At 38.2% G+C, this 8409-nt stretch overlaps 1 pseudogene; it reads right to left on the bottom strand.

The window, feature by feature from the left end:
• Nucleotides 1-667: 667 nt before the first annotated feature.
• LOC102004568 overlaps nucleotides 668-8409 on the bottom strand; it is a 17635-nt pseudogene continuing 9893 nt past the window's right edge.

An 8409-nucleotide genomic window follows, 5' to 3' on the forward strand; every position in this document is an offset into this window, starting at 1 on the left:
GGGTTTCTCTTTTTTGATGGTTTCCTCGACAGAGCTCTGGCTGTTCTGACCTCTAGTTCTCTTACCATATTCTCTATAATATTCGTAATCTTTAGTCATTGGGACAAAACAGCTGAAACCTGAAATTTAAAGGAGATGTTTATTGGGCTCATGGTATCAGAGGGTTTAGTCCATGGTTGGCTACTTCCAAGGCAGAAATGGTATAGTGGAAGGGCAAGACAGAACCCACCACAGCTACAAAGCAGAGGGAAGGGAAGACCTGGACACAAGAGTATAACCTTCCTGGTTATGGCCCCAGTCACCTACCTCTTCCAACCAGGCCCTCCCTTCCTAAAGTACATTCAATGTTACTGTTTTCTTACATTTCACAAAGTATTAATAGTTGCCTTCATATCCAGAATCTAAAATCTATCTAAATCACCTTTTTTCCATCAGCTGTGTGATATAATCTCATGATAGCACAATTTTTTTTTCATTTTCAAATCAAAAGATTTTATTAGGAAATGTCATAATAAAATATGCAATCTTTATGCAAGTACGTCCTTTTAAAATAAAACATGAAACAAAAAGAACAATTGAAAATAAAACATGATGGATGTAAACAAGATGTATTATGATGTAACCCTTGTCTTACATTTCTCAGAAGAATTTAAGAATTAGAGGCTGGTTACATTTCCAGGATGGCAGTTCTTCAAGGTAGTATCCTGTTTAGATATTTTCTGCTTTTCAATCTATGAAATAAGTTTAAAAATTGATGGTTGATCATGTCAAACTTCTGCCTTTCATGTACAGCTCTGACTGTATTTGTTCCATCAGAAGATTCTTCTACACAGATCTATGTATTTCTCCATTCAGTACCATCAGACCTTGGAATGGCTTTCACTTCATGAACTGAAATCATGTGACAGTCCAATTGTGTAGCATAATATCTGAGAAAATCCAGCAAGAGGTCTCCAAGATTTGATTAATTCTTTGAGCAGTAAGAAGGCACATTATATGGAGCTTGATGTACAAGGTGCACCTGGTGAACAGGATTAAATGATTCTGGGTAAATTTTTGGAGGGATGGGTTTAGGTGGGGCTATAGAAAGAAAAAGTTTAATGTTTGTAAATAGTGAAAAGTCATCAGTATAAGGCTCTAGCTGTTTAAAATATCACTGCTGGCATCATTTATCTCACAGAGACTTGCCCACTGTTTCATCGCTAGCACTCATGGACAAATTACATTTTCCAGGCATGTGTAAGTTCTGAGAAGGAATATGCTTCTTATTCCAACAGTATTGTTTACACTTAAGTGCAGTCAAACTCCACACAACTGACTTTATCCTTGAACTTCACAATTCACACTTTTGATTGAGTCAGCTGAGGTCTCTCAATGCAGCCAGAAAGTCTAGTACAGAGGTGTCTATGGACTAACATGAGTATATGCAGTGCTTCAGTCTTCTGATTTACCTGAAAAAAAAAAAAAAAACGTGATTTTGACTTCTTTGGCACTTTTAGAATTTATAGTATTATTAAACCAAAGTATGAAACAGTTTATTCTACATTTTCTTTTTGGCTTAACTACTACTTTCATGTTTTTCTTTATGTGAATTAACATTCACTAATGTGAAATGTTTCTTTTGAATGTCACCTAACACCTTCTGATCAAAAGGTATTTGATCCTTCAGGTTGCCTGAAGTTGTTACTGAAAAAAAAGTAGACAAAAAAAAACTCTGCTGTTTGGAATCCTGTGGTCCAGTAAAGGGATTGGCAACCTATAACCTACTGGCCAAATCTGACCCACTAACTGCTTTTGTAAATAAAGTTTTATTGATAAAGAGTTATGTTCATTTGCTTACATATTCTCTGTAGCTGTTTTCACACTACAACAGAATTGCATATTTGCTATAGAGCTTGCATGCCCTGCAAAACCTAAAATACTTACTTGTAGAAAAAGCTTGTGGGCCAAGAGATTCCATTAACTTGCAGTACTTAGTACACAGAAATTTTCTTTAATTGCCATGCCCTTTTGCTCCCTATGAACAATATAGCTAAGAGGTATTACTATCACCGTACTGAGCTCAACACAATTACTTCATTAAATCCTCAAGCAAAATGCATTTTTATTTCAATAAAAGTTAAAGCCTCAACTCCCAGAATATGTAGCATTCTAGACAAAATGGAAAAGAAATGAGGTGACAAAGAAATACACAGTGAGTTGGAGGACTTGGGAAAGTTGCCAAACAAAGGTTGAGTAGGAGAGCAGAGCTCAGACTGAGTCATGTTTCCAGGCAAGAGAAGTTAGTGAATGTGTATATGAAAAGCAACTGCTTTGCATGCAGGCATGCTCTGTTTTGGATCTAGAATATTCCCCCAAAGACCCATGTGCTGAAAGCTTGATTTCCAGCCTGTGGTGTGCTTGGGAGGTTATGAAACCCTTAGGAGGTAGGGCTTAAGGGGAAGAAAGAAGGTCATCAAGTGTGTGCCCTTGAAGGGGATGCTGGGACCCTAAAAACGTTTTTTCTCCTTTTTTGCTTTCCTGATTGCCACGAGGTGAGCAGCTTCCTCTTCCGTATACTCTGTGCCATGACACACTGTCTTGCCACATGCCCAAAGGCAATGGAGCCAAGTGACCATGAACTGAACCCTCCAAATTGTGAGCCCAAATAAACCTTTCCCCTTCTGATTACCTGAGCTGTTTAGTTACAGGGGTGGAATGTGGACCCACACAGTGGTGCCTGGTTTCTTTACTTCTTTTGTTGTATTATAAACTCCATTAAAAATCAGTTCCTTGAGACCTGAGACTTTTTTTTTTTACTGTTTTATTCTTTTCATCTAGAATAGTGACTATTTAAGAAACAATTGCCAAATAAAAGAATATGTCACTTGAACAGTAGGACAAGAGAGATGATCGGACAAGGGCAAGGCGGCTGTCACAAGTACTGTCAGTGTCTCTGGCTGAACTCCCTTGGACTATTTGGAAATACAATTGAAATTTACCTGGTAAGCTAAGAGGGTAATAAGTTGAGGTGTCTATGGAGTCAAGTATTACCATAATCCTTCACTGAAAATAGGTGCCCACTTTTTCCAGTTGGTATGAACGGATACTTTGTTACAAATAAAAAAAGTACAAATTAGTGTAAGTAAAGAACGATTTAAAAAAAAATTTAAATAAGAATTCTGATCGTCTCTCCCTTTGTTTATTTATTTCTAAATGTTAATGTCATTATTTTCTATCTGTAGACTGGTGTTTTTTGGTGCTAGAGAAAATAGATGCCAACAATCAGACCTTAGTCTCCCATAACAAAAAAATAGAAATTTCTCTTCTCCATAGCAAGAGAATTTCAACCAAGTAAGCCTGTCTTTATCGCCAATAGAACTACCATTTCTTTCATCATTTCTCGTTTGTTTTCTCTGCCTATTCTCTGCTTTACCTTTAATTCATTCCTTTATGTTTTTTAGATCATTTTCTGGCTCAAAATTTGCAAGGACTCCTAAATCCTTTCAGGCCAACACCCAACCTTTCAGGCCAACACCCAACTTTCTTTAGAACATGGGACATTAATTTCATTCTACTTAATTCCCATGTTCATCTTTGAGTATCTGCACTCTCTTGCTTCCATTAAATCATGAATTCAAGTCTGGTGTTTAATTTTGCTGACATTCCATTCCTATGCTTGGCATTCTTGGTCTATTTCCTGTAGCTATAACAAAATGTCTGAGATTGGAAAGTTTACAGAGATGTAATTCATGGTTCTGGAGGCCGGGAAGTCAAGGACAAAGTAGCAGTCTCTGGTGAGGGGGTACTACCATTGTGGAAAGAAAAGTGGAAATAGAAGAGGCAAAACACAAGTACCAGTTTGATTTATAACAACTCGCTCCCTTAGGAATGAACCCACTCTGGAGAGAAAGGCATTGATCTGTCTCATAGACCTAAACACCTATCAAAGTTCCCACCCACTTTGAACACTATTAAATAAGTAATCAAATTTCAACATGAGGTTTGGTGAGTACAAATTACACCCAAATTGTAAGATCATTTAATGGCATTCTCTACCTAGAATGGCTTTTCCACTTTTATTTTCTTCATCAATTCTTATCCAACCTTAAGGATTCATCTAAGGCATCAATTACTTCTACTTTCTGCCTTTTCTGTCTGTGATAGGTATTCTTATGTGTTCACATAGAACTTTGTTTTATCCTAGCATGTCACTATTATAACTGAGTATTTTATCCTTCGAGATTAATTGTCTCACAAATTAAGAGCATAACCTTGAAAGAAAACACTCTTTTCCATTTTTTATTACTAGTATATTTATTACAAGTATATCTACAAATATTTGTTGGGTCTATCAATGGCTTTAGAGAGTTACATTAACAAATGAAATATTTTCCTCTATTGCATAGACTATAAATTTGCCATGATTAGATATAACATGAAAATATATACTCAGATGCCTTAGATTTTTATGTCTCAATTAAAATAAAAAGCTTGCAAAACAGTTGCCACTAATGATTAATAGTTTGGGCATGAAAGTCTGATCACTAAGGTAACAGACAACTACTTCTGCCTATCAGCTTTGAGACCTGAGAGCCTTGGATTCAGGCAGGTTATAAAAGCTCAAGGAATCCCAAGACCTAGGAGGACATTTTGAGAGTGCAAATTCCCATGTGGGTGGCAGGCCCAACAACTATGCTCCTGGCTTAGACCTAAAAACAACCTCATTCTCCAAGGGTCATGGCAAAAGCCTCACTTGGCCTTGTTTTGCTACCAAAACCATCTGCCAAGAGGGTCAGGCAGAATTATAATAAAGAGTGCCTTGGCAGACCAGCCCGTCTTCCTACTAGCATTGGCTTCAGCAGTGGACATCAAGGTTATCCAATAAATTTGCTTCAGCTCCTCTCAGTTATAATCTTAGCTTAGTACTATTTGCACAAGGTCAGAGGAGACTTGCCCATCTGAGCCATTGGGACAGGCTTGTGCGGCTTCATCTCCTAATAGGTCTTGAAGGTGCTCCATCTCAGAGCCATTCCCTCTCTGCTGAAGCCCTAAAGTTACTTTTTTGTACAGGGTATGGCTAAGATATGTACCTAAAGAGGCTCACAAGCCTCTGTCCCACAGAAGATCCTGAAGAGTCATTGAATCCCAGCTCCTGTTTCTCACAGTTGTGGTATGGGACTATTTCTGCCTACATAGGAATCTTCTGGACATTTCACACACTGGTGTCACCAAGTCAGGTTGTGAACATCAGTCCTGTAGTAGATTAGGAAATATCTGTAAAACTTAGTTGCCCAGTTATGCTCTGGGAGGTGTTGTACCAGGGAGAGTCTCACTGAAGGATGGGCCCCGCTGATTCAGTCTGTTGCAGGCTTGCAAATCTGTCTTACACTACATTTTCAAATGGCCTCTGACAATGGTTCCTTTGGTTTGTGGGCTGGGAACAGTTCTTTTGGCCACATGGTGACCTGGTGGAAAGCATGTCCAGCAGTACCTTGCAGGCTGATGCCCTGACCTTACTCCCATTGTGTTTCTTGAATTGGTATATAAGCGTTCCACCACTTCCAAACCATGGCATGGGAGCAGGCCTGATCACCTGGGAAACCACCAGAAGATACATCTTTTTGTGACCCTAGAGACAGGCGTGAAGATTTTGGTCTTTACTGTTGTTTTTGTCACATTTTTTTTTATTACTGGGACAAAATATCTGACACCCACAACTTAAAGAAAGAGAAGTTTATTTTAGCTCATGGTTACAGTTGGTTCCAATGCACAAAGGGCTTGGTGGAAAGATGTGTTGCAGAGAAAACTTGCTGATAGTGGCTAAGAAGCAGAGAGAAGGGAGAAACTATGGAGAGAGATGCACTGTTCCAGATCATGCCCCCAGTGACCCACCTTGACTAGGCCTCACTTTCCAGCGCTATACTCAGCTGCTGAGGTCACCAGTTACTGAATCCACTCATGAGTTTAGTGCACCTTGCAAATACATGAGTGGGGGGGGAGTGGTTGGGGAGACTCTATAGATCTAAACTTTATGATTTTTTTTTTGTACCAAGAATCAAACTCAGGGCCTTGAGCTACCCAGGCAGGTGCTGTGCCACTCAGCTATATTCCCAGCTATAGATCTAAACTTTAATATTAAGTCCCAGTCCTCAAAAGTCTCATGTCCATCTCATTGTATGAAATGCATTCAGCTCATCTCCAAGCACTGCCAAAGTCTTAGCAGTTTCAGGATGGCTGAAAAGTCCAAGTCCAAAGTCTTCTGTAAGATTGAAGGTAACCATTTAGGTGTGAGCCTTAGTTAGAGAAAATTTAAAACCACCAACATAGAAAGACACAAGGTAGACATTCCATTTCCAACAGGAGGAAAAAGTGGGATAGAAAGGATCTAGACTAAAGCAAGACTGAATCCAGAAAGAGAAACATGATATCCTGTAGTTCCATGTTTAGCACTCAGGACAAATTAGTTAGTCCTTCACATAAGTTAGAAATTGGAATATATATTTAATATATTGAACTTATCATCTACTCTAATTCTCTCAGAAAAAGTAAGTAAATAAATAAATAGGTATTATGGTTGACACACTGTGTCAACTTGAGGAGTCTAGAAGCTTAACTAAGTGACTCAACAATTCTACATCCTGGGGTGAGAAGGACATGCCCTTACCATTCTAGGATGTTGTTCATTGTGTCAACTTGAGAAGTTTAAAAGGTTAACCATGTGACAACAGTACATTCAGCTGCAAAATTAATCAGAAGATAAATTCACTGGTGATAGCACTCCTATCATCCATTCACCTTCCAAACACATGTGACATTTTGGGAAGACCCCAGACCTAAATTATAACAACTGCGGACCCTGAAATAGCTTTGTGATACAGTCTCTACCCAATTCAGCCACAGACCATGGTGGGACAGCCAGCCCCATGGAGCCATACTGTTATTCAGAGTGGCCCCTGTCAGAGACCAGTGGTAACAGTTCTTATTTCTGTGAATCATGAAGTTGATGTTTGTTCCAGATCTAGCCCCACAGAACAAGGTCCTAGACATATTCAGTCCACTAATGTATGAGATAGGACTCACACACACTAGAGTCCCTGATAATAAGCTCACCAACCATAATCTGCACCTCAGATGCAGTATCAGTCACAAACTCTAGGTCCATCTCCACTCAACAGTGATCTCAGAGGCCATTCTATCACATGGAGAACTAACAGGAGGAGACTTTAACTTGCCAAAACCATTCTGTAAATATTGAAATAAGGGTTTGCATCTTTCTTCATCTGCAGTGAAACCAATACAAGTTATGCAATTAGCAAAGAATCAGGCAAACAAAATACAGAAAATCATACAAAGGATGATACATCATGACCAAGTAGGTTTCATCCCAGGAGTGCAAGGATTGCTCAACACATGCCAATCAATGAATGTGGAAATAAGACAAGTTTGTCCACTTTAACCCCTACTGTTCCATACAGCACTCAAAATACTAGCCAGAGTAATTAGCTTGATCCAAGTTATGTATGTATGTATGTATTTATTTATTTTCCCCCTTTTAATTCTTTCCAGGGTACAAGTTTGTTGGTTGGAGCTACACACATGAGGGGTGGGTCTTCCCTCTTGAATTTGTGATCTAGATGTTAATCATCCACAGACATGCAAGGAGCTTTAGGAATCTGTCAACTTACTTAAGTCAAGCTGAATCACAACATCAAAAGTGGATCAGGTAAAAATATAAAATTTCAACAGACCAATAAGGGGTAAAATTGGACTGCTAATAGAAAGTCCTCTATCAAAGGAAAGCACAGGAGCAGATTGCTTCAGAAGTCCACTCTACTATATTTTTAAAATTTGATGAGAAATTGTTGTCCAGAATATATAATGAACCAAAATCAATAGCAAAAACAAACAAAAACAAACAAAAAACCTCCATAAGTAGTCTGATTTTAAAATGTGCAAGAGATCTGACTAGACATTTCCCACATGAACATATAAGAGATGGCCAATAAATATATGTAAAAATGCTCAACATTACTAATCATTAAGTACAACTCAAATCAATAAGGAGATGTTACCTTACCCTAAGTAGAATGGCTATTATCAAAAATTAATAAATGCCACCATGGATTTGGAGAAGGAAAACCATTCACTGTTGGCAGAAATGTCATTTAATATAGACATTATGGGAAGCACTATGGAAAATGGAAAGATAAACTTTGTGATGATAAGAAGGGGATATGCAGATAGGGGGAGACAGGAGGGAAGAAATAAGAAGAGGAAGTAAAAAAACCTCATCCTGTATCTTCATTTGAATTTGCTATGTTAGTCCTTCACACAAGTAAGAAATTGGAGTATATGTTTAATTTATTAAGTTTATCATCTACTCTAATTCTCCCAGAAAAAGTAAGTAAATAAATAAATAGGTGTTAT

Source organism: Chinchilla lanigera, unplaced genomic scaffold (genome assembly GCF_000276665.1).
Source record: "Chinchilla lanigera isolate Chin_1 unplaced genomic scaffold, ChiLan1.0 scaffold00057, whole genome shotgun sequence".
Taxonomy (NCBI): domain Eukaryota; kingdom Metazoa; phylum Chordata; class Mammalia; order Rodentia; family Chinchillidae; genus Chinchilla; species Chinchilla lanigera.